Here is a 20,920-nt window from a genome sequence, read left to right on the forward strand (position 1 = left end):
ATTTCTGAAGAAGGGTCCAGACCCGAAACGTCAGCTTTCCTGCTCCTCTGATGCTGCTTGGCCTGCTGTGTTCATCCAGCTCTACACCTTGTTATATTTGCCTTTATAATGGTTTCTTTCGCAACTTCAGGATTTTCTGAAGTGCTTCACAAGCAACAAAGTACCTCTGAAGCTCAGTCAACGTTGTAATATCGAACAGCAGACAACCATTTTTCTTTCAGCAAGATCATACAACAGGCAACGAGATGACTTATTTCAGCAAAGCTGCTGAAGGATAAATAGTGGTCACGGCACAGGCACAATATTTTCCTGTTCTCCAACCAAGAAAGCAGACAGGACCTTGGTTAATCATCTCATCCGAAAGACAGCAACATCTTGGCAGCACTGTCTCTGTATTGCACTGAAATGCCAGCCTGTGTCAGACGATCAAGTCTCTAGAACGTGACTTGAACCCACGGCTTTGTAACTTGCAAGCACAAGTGCCACCCAGTGACTTCAGGTGGAAAATAAAACATTTGAGTAAGTGCATCAGAACATGTTTAGTTTCACCTATGATGTCCTCAAATATCAATAATCATTCTGCACACACACTGAAAGAACAGCATCTGAAAGACCGGCTCTAATAATGACAGAGTGAAGAAATTTGATTGGGAAGCAAAATAGTACCAAAACTAAATTTTAAGAATAGCAATTATCCTAATGACGTTCATTTAACGAAGAAATGCAGGCGCGATGGGTTGAATGGCCTCTTTCTACAGTGTAACACTTCTGTTATTCAATAAACCTAATCACAAAAAATCTCACAATAAAACCCATTCATATTTTTACACAGCCTCACATCATACTCAATGTACATTTGATTCAATTAGCAAGTTAAAACATATAACTGAGGCAATTCTTCAGTGTCAGGTATTTCCGTCTTAGTTATAAATGAAACAAATGGTCACAACAGTGCATTTACATAGCTCCATTTGAAAAAAATACTAGCATACTAATGTCCAGTAGGCTTGTAATGCTTTCAACACTAAAAATGGCGCGTATTTAACATGAGACTCAGCAGGGGCTCTTTTGGCACAATGGTAATGTTCCTACCTCTGGGTCAGAAGGCCCAGTTTCAAGTCCTACCTTCTCTAGCATTGTGTGTCAGAACAAGATCATTAAAAATATCTATCAATGACTGTATGATATAACCACAAGTTTATTGTGCTATTCATCAGCCCTGATCCTAGTTATTAACACTTAAGAGTCAATACCTGCATGTCAATTTTAATAAAGATTAAAACACTTGACATGATTTTAATGACCTGTTGAAAAGACTTAACACAGTGTTTCATCTCTTCTCAATGCTAACATAGCAAACCAAGAGACTTACTGCTGTCAGTCTCCTGTACTTTTTCTCCCAAGTGTGCATCACCATCTCTTACCTGGAGAGGAGCATGGAACTCTAAAATCATGGTACTAGCTACTAACTGTGATGTTTGGTAAAGAAACAGGTCAACAAGCACAGAGGGCATTCAGGGCATCATTCTGTCATTGCCATGCTAATTCAACATTATTCCACTTTCACAGCTCATCCTAGAGGCTTTCCCTGCCTAGTTTATCCACTGTAATTGCAAAATTGAAAAAGTAAATACACATTAAGTGGTTCAATCTCATGGAGGCGGCTTCAGGACGAGCCACATCAACAACCTGTTCTGAAAACTCTGTTCACACAGACAGTTGAGGAAATTCGCAATATTCTAAATAAAGCAGCCCATAACATTCTTCTTACAACCAAAAGTAAATTTGCTCCAAACTCCCAAAATTAATTCATCTTTGTGAAGTATCAGGGATCTGGCTCTGCAAATTCTCTAAAAATCTTATGTTCTTGGGCCATGTCATATCTGTGAAGCAAGTTTTGTTTAAATATATGCAGCGGATTTTAAGCTACACTATTTGCCCAAAGAGGTTCGGTGTGGACTTGTTGGGCTGAAGGGCCTGTTTCCACACTGTAGGGATTCTACGATTCTATGACAAACACCTTCAGCAGTGAAAGTTAAACAAAAACTGGACAATCAATAGGATCAGCTAAAATATTCAAAGTTGTGACACTGCCGAGGTTCATCAAAAATTTATTTACACGAATGCCAATACACATCAAAAGGAAGTTATACATGCTGGCAACAAGCGTGATTAACAAAGGGACCACATATCCAGCTATCACACTACAGCCCACAATTAGGGCAATTTAAAATCACAAATCAGTCCTTCAGGTGCAAACAGTCACTCGTACTTAATGATAAACAACAAAAAGCATTTATCTGTCCAAGCGGTAATGTAATACAAATCACCAATTTTAAACGGCCACAGTAAACTACTTTCCACGTTCACAATGATCAGTGTTGTACTGTGCATGAAGGTCTTTATGAAGAAGCTAAGAAATAATTCCACGCCATTGAAACTGAATTTATGAAGTCCTAATTGCACAGTGATTTCACTGCTCCCCATGGAAAATATCTTCAAAACAAATTAAAAACCATATCAAAAAAAAAGTTGAAGTTTAAGCAGAAAAGGAAAAGCAGAAAACACCCTCACTGAAGTAGGAACTGGTTTTAAAGTGAAAACTCTGGATAAAGTGAAGGCGATATTTGCTCTTTTTGCTATCAGTTTCATACAACATAGGAAGCCGGTGCAATGCCAGCCTAAGATAGGGACAGGACTAATCTGTCTCTTCTCCTGGCAACACAGTAAAGTGTAATCACATGACATGCTCCGTCTGATTTGGGCACCTGTATGGCTCAGGGTAAACCTACACTTCACAGTCAGTGGCTTGATGGTGGCTTTATTTTATGTGCTATTCACAATACTCAAGTACTCTTCTCCTTTTAACACAACAATGAATATAAATTCCATGCCTTTCAAATACCCATATTCATTTATGGACTCTGGGCACGAACTATGGCCAGAATATAAAATACATAACGTCGACTAACTTAAACCCAGAAATATCCAAATAAAATCAGCAGCAAATTGGGAACATAAGTATGAGCAGAACTCATGAGTCTTCCCTTCAGCTTCATTCATGCAGATCTATAGCATAACATAAAACTGGCCCAAAACTGGATTCACTATTAACATCCCATAGGATCAGCAATGTGAAGCTCGAGGTATTAAGTGCCATAAAACATACTTGCTAAAATTCTCAATGAGCTTCATTTCAGGTTGCATTTCAATCATCTATTTCTCTCATGAGCTTATGTTTTCAAAGTACGGTATGCACTACCAATTTATTTTTGAATTGAATGGGCAATGTCTTGGTATAATCCGAGATCACTTGTTGGCTTTCTTTACCACATATCTTACTAGGAGACATTACAAATCCAGTTAGAGAAGAACAAATGGATTCAAGTGCAATTTATGACTGGACATGAAATGGTTGTATACAGCACTGAATAGTGTGCGTACAGCTAAACTTCAACAATTCAAACCATTTAAACTGGTCTGATGCTGCCTGGCCCGCTGTGTTCCTCCAGCTCCACACTGTATTGTCTCTGACACCGGTATCTGCAGTTCTTGCTATCTCTGATCATTCCCTATCGTATTTCCTGCTTCTGGTATTTTGAATTTAAAATATGAATGCAAAATAAAAAACACAACCAATCTTTTGACTCTACAGTGACTTGAATGAGTGCATCAGTGGGTTGTGAACTACTGTACTATAGAATTCATCACTTTTACAAGAAATTATATATTGTACTAAAGAGTTTCGACCACAGTTTCAGTAAATGGGTCATGTTACTGTATATGTGTAGAGGAAACCTTCTAACCACAGAACACAATCAGGTTACATTTTCATTCTTACGTTGCATTTACAACAGGGTATTTACAAAATTTCCATTTCTGGCAGAATCTAAATTTGTTTATATCCCATTCAACTGAAAATAAAAACAAGCACAAATACAGTATACATGTATAAAACAGGCACCTTACGTTCCATTATTTGACTTAAATAGTACTAAACAAAATCTTTATTCCTTACTATTACAGTATACAAAAACTGAATTCCTGCTTACCTTTGCTTAACTGCATGTTGTATCACCACACATGTAATGTGGTAAAGTTAAATTCATTCACCACAGGGCATTGTACAATGCAAAATTTTAAGCCTGTCAATGACAAGTGTTCAATGATTTATTCACTGAACAGGCAAAGTTATTCATGAAAGTGAACAAAAACATAAGATCAATACGTCCATGTCCCCAGATCTGCATGTAACTGAACAACAATCTTTGCATGAATTCACTATAGAATAGTTAAGCGATCTGATAGAATGTAAAACAAATATAAGCCTTGAAAATCTCCAAACTGTAAAAAGTAGAAAAAAAAATGTAGTGTGACCAGGCAAATGTTATGTGCAAATTAAATAAAGTGGGAAAAAAAAACTTACAACGTTCCTTAATAAGCCAAATGTGTAATTTTCTTCTTTTAAAGTGTAGTATGGAGAAAGGTCAATCTCTCATCAAATTTTTTCTATTCCATTCATAAGCACCAGCTGTTTGCAAGTTTCCTGATGCATAATTGCAAAACATTGTCGATTGCTTCATACAAACTGCTATTATTCATATTCAGGCCTGGATGATGTTTTGCACATTACTTGACTCAAGAGATAAAGCGGACGAATTGTTCTTTGCCCCACCCTCAGCAACAACATTCAGAGACACACATTTCAGCAGCAGTTTTCATCTACCTGGCTACTTTTTTCTTCCCTCACCAAAGTAGAGGCCAAGTGCAGCCGAGCAGAAGATTATGCACATACACTATGAATGAAACTAAATGGTTCAGCTGTTCACTGTTTAAATTCCATGTGCCACTGAAGTAAATTTTAGGGTCTACATACAGAAATGTAATGCAACCGGAAAAATGAGATGTATTCACTAAAGTTTTGCTTTTGCAGAGAGAACATTTTACTAGAATTATGTTGTTACAAACAACACAGACATTTATCGAAAAGGACCTTCTTTCATCTGAAATTCAATATTTCAAACATTTCTGGAGTCTGGAAATGATTTGGAATACATCTTAGAACCTTGGGCACTTAACTTTCATATCAAAGTACTCCACTGGGTCAGACATATCATAGAACCATGCTCTATCTACTTTGAACTAATTCGTCACGATCTTCACAAAGAAGCATAATGTCATCCCAACAAACTTCTCTCCAAACCGGAGAAAAATTGACAGCTTGCAGACAGGTGCCTGCTAAAGGCAAATCGTTACCAAGAACAGACTGTTCAAAAAAAAGTTGTTTCACAGTCCTTGATGATGTGCCCCTTTAGTAACTCTTGTTCCAAATAGATTCAATCTGACAATTGGCTTTTCCTAAGTCACCAACCAAAAGAAAATCCTATCTCAGTTTAAGGGATTGATACACAAAGTGGCAGGTTGGGTTCATGATCAACCATATTATGGCACAGTCATAAAATTATGGTTTCCTGTAATAAAACGGAGGTGGGGTGGTGGAGGCGACATTTGGTGAGTCATCAAGAGGCAACAAAAACCTATTCTTAACACAGAAGACAGCATAAGCAAGTTAGTTAAGTCATCAAAAGACATTTCTATACAAATTCTAGCAACTAAATTTGAACATTACGAGAAGAAAAAGGAAATAACCATTTGACCATGATAAAAGTTTGGTTTAGGAGACAACATTTGGGTTTACAATGCATTATAGCAATGGCACTGTTTGACAATAATGTTGAGTGTCCAAAGGAGCAAAAATATTTCCAGAAAACAATGTTTCAAGTTGGCTAATAATCAGTGTCATGTTACATCTCATAGTCAGTCTATCTTTAAGAAACACAATCTGCCAGTGCGCTCTTAAATAGAAACGTAAAACATAGGAGCAGGAATAGGCCATTCAGCCCTATGAGCCTGCTCCAATATAAATATTACCGTGGTTGATCAACCAACTCAATTGCTTGTTCCTGCTTTTCCCTCGTATCCTTCGATCTCTTCAGCCCACAAGTACCTTATCCAACTTCTCCTTGAAATCGTACAATGTTTTGACCTCAATGCTTTCTGTGTTACAAATTCCACAAGCTCACTGTACTATGGATGATATAATTTCTCTTCATCTTTAATTTGATACCACTTTACACCCTCCAGTAAAAGTGTGTGTGGATGGATCAGCCACTTCAATTTTTTTCTTACTCTTTATATGACACGTGCTCTGTGTATTCTGAAATAAAACGGGTGTCCTGCATCTCTACGGACTTTGCTATAACTTCACTTGTCAATTGACTGTAATTGGCTCTGCTTTCATGGCTTCTTCATTGCCTTCATTATATTTTTAAAAATAATCCCGGGCCTAGTTTCCCGACACAGTGTAATATTTTAATCAAAATACTGTGTCAGCATTCACAGGCAGAAATAATCACGACATGTCTAAATTCCTTCCTGCACTATATTGTCTCAGCTCAGCTGAATAGAGATTTACTTTAAATTTGAAAAATATTCCGTTGTTTCTGGAAATACATGAACCGTGGCCAACATGGAAATAGGAGACAGAAACACTGTATGCCTATGAAAATACACAATTTACTTTTGGATCATCAAATGGTTCATTTTTATTCCCTCAAGAAAAACAAATCTGGTACTATAAAGGTTAACTTGTAGAAGAGTACCAAACAGCACCTGAAATATTATTTCAATCTCCAGTAACACTTGCGTGATGTTTGACTCCCAAGCTCTATCTTTTTCACCGTACAATGTAATCCAAAGTCAAGACAATTAACCCAGGTCATTATTGTGAACAGATTTACAATAAAGGGATATCTTGTATCTTCCATTAACAGTTACTTTTTCCACTTTTAGTTGATGTCTAATTTCCCATCAACGCAATTGTTTTGAAAAGTTTTTTTCTTAAATTACTCATCATTTCCAAATTGTAAGAACAAGCAATCCAGTGCTATGATACTCAAGTAATGAAATCATTCCACGCCTGAAATCTAAAAAGAATTCCACATTGTCAAGCAAGGGCTAGAGAATTTTCCTTTCGTGACTCTGATTAAGATAAAGCATAAAGACAGTTTTTCAGAGATAATTCAAAAATGCAAGGCACAATGACTGAGAATGGAAGTTTGTTTGACTCAACTGTGAAATGGGCTGGGTGCTGACTGTTGGCATTGGAGAGCAAGATGTTTCAGGTGAGACAAAGGTCTGAAGGATGCAATTCTAAACAGGTTGGAACATGTGTATAGAAGAAACTCTGGACAAAGGTGTTGGAGGAACCAAGTTCATATGAGGAGGAAAACAGGCTTCTTGTCAAAACCAAGGAAAAGAAAATAGGCTGTGTTTTTAGAATGGCAAACAAGACCCTGATCTGGAAGGTCTATCTCTTTTCTGACTAATTCCATTTTTGCCCTGGGTAAAGAAGGGAGAAATGTGACTCATACCAGCAGGAAACCTGAACTCAGCAAGTCCAAGTGATACTAGCCCTGAGTTTAGACAGACCCCATTTTTCCTTGTAGCAAGAACCTGATCACAGAGGGTGCTATATTTGAATTGAAGGATACATAAATGCTCATTATAAATGGGCAGATAAAGGCACATAAAGCTGCTAAAAATTCACAACATTTAAATCTCATGACCTTTAAAAAACTGAAAATAAAACAGCTTGCCTGTGTCAGAGGTGAAAAATGAAATTCTGTCGTTTGTTGATACTGTATCAGGAGCTGTTAAAGAACCAAATAGTTGTCTGCCTTTCCCACCCTCAGCTATTGTAGCATGGAGGTTGTAAATTCACAATTTGACTGAGGCTCAAAGAGGTTATTGAAGGGTTAACTGTCATTGATGTGGGGTTATGAATAAATATCTGTTTTGATATGGGATGAAGTAAATTAGGGGCTTTTCATGAATGGGAGTATATTTTCATTGCAGTTGAAACTACTGTATCTATTTAAGCCATTAATCTGACTTCATCCCAACAAGATTCACAGTTCTCCCCACGGTGGGTACATGGTGAGCTGACATACAAGGTATGAAGGGAAAGGATGGCATTGTCGTGAAGTGGCATGACTTGGCATGGGAGACTACAATGAGCCATGTCAGTGAATAGCGGCATGAGGAGATATGAATAGGGCATGAAGGAGGATAATGGTCTAGGAGGGAGAAAAACAATTGGGACTAACGTTTAACCAAACAATGGCTAACCAAGACAGGCCTGCCTTCATACTCAGTAGATCCAGTGGCCACCTCCTATTTGTATCTGGAGAGAGACAGCCAAACTAATTCCAACACCATTCGCACCGCTTGAGGCATTTTCCCTCCCCAAAGTCAGATGCACCAAACTGGGAAATTTCCGTACCTACAAGCAAAAATCAGCCTGATATTCACACTACACTGCTCCAAAAAAAAAAAGGCTAATTTCACTTCCCAGTTTTGTGATGGAAACCTGGGAACAAGAGCAATGAGGTGGTTGATCATTAAATTGGTCAAGACACATTGGTTTAAAAGGTCCTCATCAAGTAATACATGCTCATAACTTCAACAGATATTCTGAATCCACCTGAGATGTTATTACCTTCTTATTGCATCATTCAAATTGTACCTGTTGATTACCAAAGTGAAATTGTTAATACATTTGCTCATTGGTGACCTTCAGACTGGAATTTACCATAACTTTTCCACTTTTGAAGTTCCTGAATTTGAATTCCTTAAGATCAACACAGGAATCATGTCACCTGTGTATTAAGTTGAGAAACCTGAAAATAAAGTGCATCCAAATTTCTTACACATTAATCAGACAATGCAAGAAGTAGCAGCCTGAACCAACCTCAGGCTAGCAAACCTCTCAGAATAACCAAGATACAACCTGATTCACCCTCAGACTGCAATGGCGATTAAAGGTCGTCCTGGAGATTGTAAAATCATTCATTGGTGCCTGGATATCAGAGAGTCAATTTCACTAAATGAGATGGATTACTCATGATTGTAGGCAGCACTCATACATGGGTGGAGCATAATGACATGAGAGGGAGACAGCAAGAGGCAGCCCAAAACCACGCTGCTATGAACTTAAAGATTCTAAACGAGCGAGTGATTATAAGGCCAACTGTTTGAACTTGTTCCTGCCTGTGTGGAAAAAAAAAATCAAAAACAGACTCGAAATGGTGATTCTGTTCCTCTTTCCACAGATGCTGTTTAATCTGGAGAATATTTACAGCTTTTCTGTTGTGATCCTGATTGCACTGATAACTGAAATGTCAGAAAAGTGGAATCACGATGGCATCCTGCTGTATCTACACGCCAGTGTCTTCAATTAAATCCTCAGTTGTATTCAACATTCAACGGCAAATTGTTCCCAATATGTTCTTCAAGTGCTATTTTGACAATTAACCACTTTACTGTACAAGAATGAATTAAATACAAAATGCTCTACATTCAATGAATTGCAGATCGATCATGATACCAAGCAGGCTAGAACAAACCTTCTCTTTCCTGGAAAAAAAATACAATAATCCCTCAAGTATGTTGAGAAAAAATGCTCCTGCTTTTCCACACTTCTAAGACAATGAGTTAAATTTTCAGAAGTCTCTATTTTTTGGCTTGGCTGGGCTTCTCACTGGGGAGGCGGGGTGGGTGAATTGTTTACTTCTTTTACAAACATATGTGCATTATTTTTAAAAAAGATATACTTTCTGGAAAAAATCTTGTGTAAGTTTCTCCATTTTTAGAAAAAATGTGGTTCAAGATGTTTGGAGGGAGTACTTATTAACTGTACTAATTAAAAAGTATAACATTTGGTTAAATTTGCTACATCATGTGCATATTAGAATCATGGAGATGCACTGCACGGAAACAGACCTTTCAGTTCAACTTGTCTGCAATCAGACATCCCAATCTGACGTAGTCCCACTTGCCAGCATTTGGCCCATATCCCTCTAAACCCTTCGTATTCATATAACCACTCAGATGCCTTTTAAATGTTGTAATTGTACCTGCCTCCACCACTTCCTCTGGCAGCTCATTCCATACACACACCACCATCTGTTTGAAAAAGCTACCCTTTAGGTCCTTCTTAAATCTTTCCCTCGTTGCCTTAAACCAATGCCCTCTGGCTTTGGACTCCCCACCCGAGGAAAAGGACCTTGGCCTTTCACCCAATCCATGCCTCATAATTCTATAAGATCACGTTCAGCCTCCGACACTCCAGGGAACATAGCTCCAATCTATTCAGCCTCCCTCTACAGCTCAAACCCTCCAGCCCTGGCAAAATTTTTTGTAAATCTTTTCTGCACCCTCAAGTTTAATGACATCCTTCCTGTAGAAATACTGCAAAATAACATTGAAGCCTCATTAGCCAGCACAAGTCATACTTTTGAAACAAGTTACTTTCCTTTTGAATGTTTAGCTGCTGGTTAACACAGGACAAAAATCAACAGAGGGACTGAAATATGAAAATTTCAGTTCTGAATACGACAAAGTTGCTAAATTTGTCTGTCGTCAACAGGCAAGCTTAACAAGGAACAGCCACAACACAACCCCTCTCCCACTACCTGTGGTTGCATCCTTATTTCTGTCCAGTACATGTAAGTAACATAATTGTTTTCCTCAGTAAATGTCATGAACCTTCGCTCAGCGTCTTTGTATTTTGAAGCAGTCAGGCATTTTCAAGCTACTACACAGGACCTGAACAATGTAAGAGTAAAAATAAAGTCACCGTAGTCCAAGAGCTGTTCTGTAATTAGAAAGAGACAACTGGTGGTTGGTTTAACTCAATGGTTACCGCACCACAAGTGAGGGGCAAGGTTGAGAAGTGGGGCCTTCAAGCTAACTCCACCAGTGCAGGAACTGAACCTGCACTGTTGCCATCACTCTGCATTGCAAACCAACCCCCCGACACAAAGTAGAGAGTGACATTATCTTCCTTTTAATAAAAATACTCGAGTTCAAACCTGGCCTCCAGTGTGGTTATTCTACGTAGCTAGATAAGAATGCAAGAAATAGGAGCAAGAGTAGGCCATTTGGCCTCTCAAATCTGCCCCACCATTCAACAAAATTATGCCTGTTCTACCCCACACCTCAGCTCTTTTGTGCCAGTTCAGCAGAGTCGTCAATTCCCTAATATTTCAAAATCTACCTCCCACCTTTTCAAATGCTTCCAGTGACCAAACCCTGTATTTTAGGACTCAGCCCAGTGAATCTCTTCTGAACATCCTCTAATGTCAGTATATTCTTTCGTAAATAGGGGGACAAAAACTGTACATGGGACTCCAGGTGTAGCCTCACAAAACACCCTGTAGAGTTGTAAGAACACTTCCTGCTTTAAAAAAAATCCACCCTCCAGTAATAAAGGCCAAAATTTTATTTGTTTTGATAATTATTGCTGCCCCAGCATACTAACTGTTTGGTGTTTCATGCACAAACTCATCCAGATATCTCTGCAATGTGATTTTCTTTGGGAGTTTCTCTTCATTTTAAGAACAGTTTGCCTTTTGATTCACTCGAAGTACACGACCTCACGCTTTCCTTCCAAGTTTTAGTGCACTCTGCCCAATCTGTGCAGTACAACTGTTCAAGACTAGAGAATACAACAAGACAGACAGACATTTTAATTCAAATCTACTTTTACTTTAAATCCCATCCTAAATTTGGGGAACGAGACCAAAATAATATTTAGCACCGGAAGCTACAACAGGCTACATTGTTTCTCTGATATAACACAGTGTAGAGCTGGATGAACACAGCAGGCCAAGCAGCATCAGAGGAGCAGGAAAGCTGACGTTTCGGGTCGAGACCCTTCTTCAGAAATCCGAAACGTCAGCTTTCCTGCTCGGCCTGCTGTGTTCATCCAGCTCTACACCGTGTTATCTCAGATTCTCCAGCATCGGCAGTTCCTACTATCTCTACTTTGTTTCTCTGATTAAGTCGTGCAAAAGGTGATTCCATACCTAGCTATCACAGAATTGTGATGCTCAAACAAAAGAATCTAATTTTCTCCTTCCCTCCACAAACAGATCAAATTTAACTTGAAAAGGTACCCCCTTTCTATCTGTTACCTCATCCACAACGACAATCCTGCTGAAGAACTCTGCTCTCAAGTTCCAGCCCTGCGTCTAGTCTCAATTTTTGCCTCTCTTCGTTAATCTTATGCCTTCAGCAACAAGGCCCTAAAACTCTAGAGTTCACTCGCTAAAAATTTCTGTTTCTCCACACCTTTTTCTTCATCCTTCAATATGCTCCTTAAAACCTCTCTCACTTTATGTCCAAACATCTCTCACAGCTTAATGCTAAATTTAGTTTGTTTGCGCTCTTATGAAGCATCTTGAGATGTTCTACTATCTTTAATGTGCAATTAAGATAGGAGTTGTTGCAGACAGCAATCATGTCAAAGATCAAATCAGAGAGTTGGCTGCTGCAAAATTCGCTGAAGCAAATCCTGCAGGAGCGACAAGTACACTTGCCCATAGACAACCTTCAAAAAAATAGAAGTTCATTTTATCTTTCTCACCACACTACTGGAAGGAAACATAACTTGCCTTTCAATCAGCTGAACATCTAAAAGTAGCTTCAGATTGATATCAAATGCCTCCCCTTCTCATTCCCATACTGTTACCTCTAGTTTTTCACAAAGTAATGATCTTTGGCCCTCTCCAATTTCTCATCAACATATCACATTTCAGTGAGCTCGTTTGATGCCACTTTTCAAATGTATCCCACAAGACACCTTAACCTTACTACCTCTTGTAACAGCTGCACTGTCTCTAAATCAGCAGTTATCTCAGAATCGTGGCATCCAGAAGGATGCCATTTCAGCCATTGCGCAGACACCGGCTCGCCAACGAAAATGACAACTTTGTGCCATTCTCCTGTCTTTTTCATATACCCTTACGTGTTGTTTCTGTTTAAATAAGTCATCCAAATCCCTCTTGAATGCATTGATTGAACCTAGCTCCATTTCACTTCCAGGCAGCACATTTCAGATCTGAACCACTTGTTCCACGAGATCACATTTCCTATAACTGTCATATTTTTAAACCTACGCCCTCTCATTGTCAATCCTCTTACAAATATTAACAATTCGACCATATGACCTAAGAGAATTAGGCCATTCAGCCCATTGAGTCTGCTCTGTATTTCAATCATGGCTGATATTTCTCAACCCCATTCTCTTGCCTTCTCCCCAGAACCCTTGATCCAATTAACCAATCAAGAACCTGTCTACCTCTGTTCCACCGATTCAGCACCTTCTGGCTGAAGAAATTCGTCACCTCAGTTCTAAAGTACTGTCCCTTCATTCTGCCACCATGCCCTCAGATTCTTGTCTCTCCTACTCGTCGAAACATCTTCTCTATGTCCACTCTATCCAGGCCTCAGTAATCGGTAAGTTTCAAACAGATCCTCCAAGCGGAGACCCAGAGTCCTCAAGCGGTCCTCACCTTCACCCCACGATCATTCTTGTGGACCTCCTCTGAACGCCCTCCAATGCCAGCACTTCCTTCCTTAGATATAGGACCCAAAACTCTCACAATGTTCCATATGCGGTCTGACCAGAGCCTTATACCAGCCTCAGCAGTACATCCCGGCTCTTGTATTCTAGCTCTTTTGAAATGAATGCCAACATTGCATTTGCTTTCCTAACTGCAGTTAAACCTGCAGGCTAACCTTAGGAGTCCAAGTTCGGGATTCTCTTAAGTCCCTTTGTGCTTCAAATTTCCGAAGCCTGCCTGCATTCAGAAAACTGTCTAATGCCTCTATTCTTCCTATCAAAGTGGATAGCCTCACACTTTTCCACATGGTAATCCATCTGCTACTTCTTTGCCCACTCTCCTAGCTTGTCAAAGTCCTTCTGTAGCCTCCCCACTTCCTCAACATGACCCACCCCTTCACCTAACTTTGTGTCATTTGCAAACTTAACAATGTCCTCATTTCCTTCGTCCAGATTGTTAACATGCAACATGAATAGTCATGGACCCAGCAGACCCCTGCAGAATGCCACCAGTCATCAGCTGCCATCCTGAAAATGACCCCTTTATCCCTACTCTCTGCTTTCTTCCAGTCAGCCAAACCTCAATCCGTGCCAGTACCCTGCCCCTAACACTGTGGGCTCTTATTTAGCAGCCCCCTAACACGACACCTTGTCAAAGGCCTTCTGGAAATCCAAGGTGATGACATCCACTGGCTCTCCTTTGTCTAACTTGTTCATTACCTCCAAGAATTCTAACAGATTTGCAAGGCATGATCTCCCCTTGACAAAGCCATGCTGACTCAGACCTATTTTACCATGCAAGTACACCACAATCTCATTCTTAATAACAGGCTTTAAAAACTTTCTAACAACTGGGGTCAAGTAACTGGCATTGAGTTTCTGGTCTTCTGCCTTCTGCCCTTCTTAGACAAGGGCATTTCATTAGCCATTTTGTAGTCCTCCGCAACCCTCCCTGCTTCTAATAATTCATGAAAGATTACCAATGCCTCTACAATCTCCGCTATGTCCTTCACAACCGTGAGGTGCAGTCCATCTGATCGGAGTGATTTATCCACCTTCAGATCTTGCAGCTTCCCCAACACCTTCTTCTTAAGTGATGGCCACTACAGTCACCTCTGCCTCTGACTCTCAAAGTTCTGCGATGCTACTGGTGTTTTCTACCATGAAGACTGATGTATCTATTTACTTCCTTTGCCACTTCTGTTCCCCACTGCTTCTCCAGCCTCCTTTTCCAGTGCTCCAATGTCCACTCTTGCCTCTCTTACCTTTTTAAAAAAAAGATTTTAAAAACTCTTGCACTCTTCTTTTATATTACTAGCAAGCTTGCTCTCGTATTTCATCTTCTCCCCCTTAAAAAAAGTAATAAGTTGTCCTTTGCTGGTTTTTAAAAGGATTCCCGCTAATCTTGTGTGGAGCTGGAGGAACACAGCAGGCCAGGCAGCATCAGAGGAGCAGGAAAGCTGACGTTTCAGGTCGGGACCCTTCTTCAGAAATGGGGGAAGGGAAGAGGATTCTGAAATAAAGAGAGAGAGAAGGGGAGGCTGATGGAAGATGGATAAAGGAGCAGATAGATGGAGAGGAGACACACAGGTCAAAGAGGTGGGGATGGAGCCAGTAAAGGGGAGTGTAGGTGGGGAGTTAGGGTGGGGACAGGTCAGTCCAGGGAGGATGGACAGGTCAAGGAGGCGGGATGAGACTGGTAGGTAGGAGGTGGGGGATGGGGCTTGAGGTGGGAGCAGGGGATAGTTGGGAGGAAGGACAGGTTAGGGAGACAGGGACAAGCTGGGCTGGTTTTGCGATGCGCTCGGGGGAGGGGAGATTTCGAAGCTTGTGAAGTCCACATTGATACCATTGGGCTGCAGGGTTCCCAAACGAAATAGGAGGTGCTGTTGCTCCAACCTTCGGGTGGCATCGTTGTGGCACTGCAGGCGGCCCAGGATGGACATGTCATCCAAGGCATAGGAGGGGGAGTTGAAATGGTTCGCGACTGGGAGGTGCAGTCGTTTGTCGCGAACCAAGCATAGGTGTTCCACAAAGCAGTCTCCAAGCCTCCGCTTGGTTTCCCCGACGTAGAGGCGGCCACATCGGGAACAGCGGATACAGTGTACCACATTAGCAGATGTGCAGGTGAACATCTGCTTGATGTGGAAGGTCTTTTTGGGGCCTGGGATGGGGGTGAGGGGGGAGGTGTAGGGGCAGGTGTAGCACTTCCTGCAGTTGCAGGGAAAAGTGCCAGGGGTGGTGGGGCGCGTGGAGCAGACAAGGGAGTCACGGAGAGAGTGGTCCCAATGGATTTCCTGGCAGAGTATTTTGAAATCGATATGACAATGCTTGTTGTCCCTCGTAACTTAAGAAACTAGAATGTGGGTAATGTGGTATTGATCCAAGATGTTTGTTACAGCTCACTGATATATACAATTATTCCATTCACAAGTACATCTACATCTGGGCAAACGTTAAGCTATTTGGTTACAAAAAGAATAGCAGACTTCCATTGGCATATCCTGCTTCAAGTGGCCAAAGTTAACAAAGCTCAAGGCAGTTTTACCTTCAGCTGGTATCCGATTGTACAGTGATGAAATCATGTGCATGTCTGTTCTTAAACGTATACTGAAATACTAATTGTGAGACTTAGCATAACATCTCCCTTTCTTTGCACAAAGATAAAAAACTACCCCAAACAGATATGTTTGTACACTGGGACATCATGTCAATTCATTCATTATAAAAACAGGTAAAAGAGAGATTACACAATTAACAAGCAAAACATCAAATTATCACTTAGGTGGTTTGACAATTTAGCCTGATCTGGTCACTGCAGACACCTGCTTGGAGAAGTTTGTATTGTTCTCAATTCTCTTACCTGCATGCGTGCACTCATCACTGCATAAACAAAACAAGTGTTCTTCCTCACTCTCTTCATGCATACGTGATGTACCATACATTGGTTGCATATTTCAGAAACATTTCCTGGTAGGCAAACCTCAGTTTATCAAGGCATACTGTGCCCAGTCCAACACTTTGGGAGCTCTCTCACTGTTCACCCAGAGAATCACAGAATCCCTACAGCATGGAAGCAGGCGATTCAGCCCATCAATTCCACACCAATCCTACTATCCTATCCCTGTAACTCTACATTTCCTATGGTTAATCCAGCTCGTCTGCACATCCCTGAACACAATGAGCAATTTAGCTTGGCCAATCCACCTAACCTACACATCTTTGGACTAAGAGAGGAAGCCGGAGCACCTGGAGTAACCCCATGCAGACACAGGGAGAATGTACAAACTCCACGTCGACAGTCATCCCAGGGTAGGTTCGAACCCTGATTCCTGGTGGTTTGAGGCAGCAGTGTTAACCACTGAGCCATCGTGCTGCCCAGAGTAGTGTCTCTTCTTTTCCTCCTCTTTGAGTAATGTCCTGTGTCTTGGAACAGGTTGACAATTACTTGCTGATCAAATCTGTTCACATTGGCCTTCCAAGCACAATTTCTGCCAGGAATGGTAATCCCTTCTCCACAACTGCACAAAAATATAGCAACGCATTGTGAAAATCTTGCTTTGTTATTGGACTCCTGATATCATGGGTTTCATATGACACTATTAGACTGTCAGTGTGGATCATGGGATCTCTGTGTGATGTCACTCCCCATTTCAAACAAGTTTTGAAATGGTTTGCAAGTATAACGTGGCCCATTGCTGCACACTACCCATTCTGGGACATGTGTTTTCAGTCAGTTTACATCATGTTAGCAATGATTGCAATTGTCACATTGTTAAGCCAGTAAAAAAAAAATCAGAAAATTTAGAAAAGTAACCAGTCACAAGGATGCAATCTTACCCCAACCACTATGAATACGTCTGTTGCTACTTTAGACCAAGGAGTGAATGGAGCAGTTCCCTTCACTGCTGGAGTTGGTACATTTGGAAAGCATCATGCAATTACATATCACTGAAAATCTTGATTCACATGCTGGTTGCCTTACACGTTCAATATGCACGTGCACCTAGTATAATATGGACATGGTATCTTGGCATTATACTTTTCGTATTAGGACTTTTTTGCCCTTGAAATGACTTCTAGTGTTTGAGAGGAGAACTCTGATTTTGGCCAAGACAATCAAACATCCTCATTTACGACTTTAACACTGTCAGGACATTGGATAATGATTTTTTTGCAACTCTTGTTGCTAATCCTCGTCTGGCTCTACTTAAAATGAAACACAGCAGCTTCAATATTCCACTGCATGACATATGGTCTGCTGCACCACAGTGGGTGTGACAGGAATCTCAAGAATTGTGACTGCGCAGAAGTCTGTACAGACTGGTAATCCTGAAACCAACAGACTGCCCATATGTACCAGACTGAAATTTTCTGGAAGGCAAGATGTGCTTGTGTATTGGCACTAATGGTATGATTCCGCCAATGGAATCGGTGATCCACCATATGCTGCAAGGTAACCCTGAACCATTCAGCACCAATTGCTTAGATACATGTCTTTCAGGATGTTATGCTAATACATTGGCATTAGCTTGTGTGCTGATTTTCACTTTCATGAGCTGCTGTCCTACCTTTCCAGAATAAAAGACGTTAATGGAAGTCAAAGCTTCTGATGGCACTATACAACCTACATAAGGTGTGAAGTTCAGAAGATGAAAAGTTTGGTCATCTTATGAAATTTGCTTTTTGCTTACTGGGGACTCTGAACCCTTGCTCAATTATTTGTTTTTGCATTCCTTTTCAATTCTATCCTTGCTGCCAGTCTTGTAATGTATTGTATTTTGCTGTGAGATCTGGCTTGGTTTTTGGAAGCAGATTTATAGTGCATGTATGCCCTGTGTCCCTTGGTGCCACGTGCTTCACAGACAACAAGAAAACTAGACAGCTTTTGGGTAGGTGTAACAAGTTGTTGACCGCACCAATAACGTTGGCTGCACTAAAATAGACCTGCATATGTTGTTTGTAAAATTGTAATTTAGTAAAGATATTATCAGCTTTCCAGCACATGATCTACATTTTCTTTTAAGACAAAACAGCATAGTGCAGTGCTATATACTCTGTGGTTTTACTTCTCTGTCATTACTATTTCTTTCTCTACTTCTGTTTTCCTTCATTTTTTTCACTGCTGCTGCTCCTTTCTGGCCTTGGGTCCCTCGAAGGATGCAGTATGAAGAAGTTCAGAGTTGCAGGTCAAAATTGTGTATGTGTAGTTACAGGTTGCAAACACAAGATGGCATTCACACAAATAAGGAGTGATGACATCATAAGGCAGAACCTCTAAATCCAATTCAATTTGAAGAACATGGTAAAATAAAATAAACTTTGGGAAAAAGCTAAGACTTCTCAGGTGTCGAAAACAATATTGAATTTTTTTTCAGGTTTATTTTCTTTAAGGAGAACATTAGGGCTATGTTGAGAAAAGCATCGAATGTTTTTCTAAACCAGAACTGCAGGACCTCCGGCATTTTTTTTCTCCCCCAAGACAGACAAGCGTTCTAACATGAACCTGCTTAGATTTTAAGCAGAAGGAAATCATTCATATCTTCTGGCTTTGTCACCTACAGTTCTTTCCTCATACTAGCTGAAGATACTGAAATCCAAATTATTTGATGTCCAGTGCCATTGTCTAGTTGATCTTCAACGAGGTTTCCAAATATTGACATAGATCTTGTCCTCTTTTTACAGGTGGCCACCGATGTACGCCATAATATGCATTTTGCCTCCAGCAAGGTACTTTTTACCTGATTTTACAATGTTTATGCTATCTCTAGAAACAGGTAATGTGGTATTCCAAGATCCAAAACATTTATTACATTCACAGGCACTTCCATGCCTAGGCTAACATGAAGCTATTCTGTTACAAAAAGAGTAGTTTGCTTCCATCAGGTGTGTCAAGCTTCAAGTAACCCATGTTAAAATGGAACCAGAGACCTTTAATCCCTCAGGTCACATGCTCCAGTCGTGATGATATTATGAGTATCTCTTTTAGAAAGATGTGCTGACATACTAACTGAGACAAAACACAGGAATAATGGACAAGAACACAGGGCATATGTAAATTCAGCCCAACCATCAACAAAACGGGGCACAGATATTTGACAAAATGTGGCAAAGCAATAGCTTTATTAAATTGAATAGGTGAACCAAAGCAGAATCACTGCCCCATGCTTATCACCATTTCAAAATATAACAATTAGCCATGTCAGGAGAATTTTTTACTAAGATCTTAGTTTGCTCGTTCTGAAAGTTCAGTGAAAATTCCACTAGTTTGTGCAGTTTGTGTAAGATCTGTGTTTAACATTCATTACAAAATAACTAATTCAAAACCACATGCTTGGAGGAGTACAGTTTCACAAACCCTCAAGAAATTTGTCTGATCCAGGACATAGCAGGCTACTTGATGGATCACCCAAGCACACCTTCAACATTCACTCTTTCCACCCACTGCAGACAGTGGCAGCTAACCGTACCAGCTACAGGATGCCATGCAGCAACTCAACAAGGCCCCCACGGCAGCACCTTCCATACATGCAACTTCCATCAAGAAAAATAATAAAGATAGCAGACACATGGAAACAACAAACTGCAAGTTCCCTTGCAAGTATTACAATATCCTGAATTGGAACTGCACCACCATTCATTTATTTTTACGGTCTCAAAATCTTCGAAATCTGAATCTAACAGCACCACATGGATTACAAGCACTCAAGTTCACGACCACCTTCTCAAAGTCAATTCAAAATGAGCATTAAATGTTGACCTTGTTACCAATGCTCAGATCCAACAAACAACCTTTGATTCCCTTGCCAAACTAGAATCTACCTTGGTCTTAAAATACTTAATGGCCCTACTTCCACTGCCTTCCGAGGCCGAGTGGTACAAAAATCACACATGCCACTGAAAGAACAAATTTCTTCTCGTGTTTATGCTAAGAGGGTCACCATTAAGTTTTGTCATAGTGCCTCCCTCCGTTCCAGAATCACCCACAAGAGAACATATCCTTTCCATGAAACGCTGTCAAGGTCAGTTAGGATCTTACAGATTTCAGTCAAGTCACCCATCACTCTTCTAAACACCAGGGGAAACGAGCCCAGACTATCCAAACTTTGCTCATAAATCAACCCACTCATTTCACGTATCAATCTAGTAAAACTCCTCTGAACTGCCTCTATCACGTTTACATCCTTCTTTAAAATAAAGAGGCCAAAATTCACACACACTACTCAAGATAGGGCAATTCAATGAAATCATGGATGATCTGATCATCTTCAACTCCACACTCCTTCATTATCCATATAACCCTTGATTCAATTACTGAGTCAAAGTAGATCGATCTCAGATAACAAGGTGTAGAGCTGGATGAACACAGCAGGCCAAGCAGCATCAGAGGAGCAGGAAGGCTGAGGTTTCGGGCCTAGACCTTTCTTCAGAAATGGGGGAGGGGAAGGGGGT

The 20,920-nt window shown here is 40.4% G+C and overlaps 1 protein-coding gene across 7 annotated transcripts in view; it reads right to left on the reverse strand.

The window, feature by feature from the left end:
• Positions 1-20,920, reverse strand: part of LOC109912623 (transcriptional-regulating factor 1) — a 196,189-nt gene that overhangs the window by 121,383 nt on the left and 53,886 nt on the right. For 2 of the 7 annotated variants that reach the window (XM_048600963.1, XM_048600964.1), the window contains exon 1: positions 4,053-4,068. The exons of the other annotated variants lie outside the window; for them this stretch is intronic. The gene's annotated coding sequence lies outside the window, so the exon portion shown is untranslated. Of the gene's footprint in view, positions 1-4,052; positions 4,069-20,920 lie in introns of those variants that run through there. 7 annotated transcript variants of the gene reach the window in all.

Source organism: Rhincodon typus, chromosome 9 (genome assembly GCF_021869965.1).
Source record: "Rhincodon typus isolate 14 chromosome 9, sRhiTyp1.1, whole genome shotgun sequence".
Taxonomy (NCBI): domain Eukaryota; kingdom Metazoa; phylum Chordata; class Chondrichthyes; order Orectolobiformes; family Rhincodontidae; genus Rhincodon; species Rhincodon typus.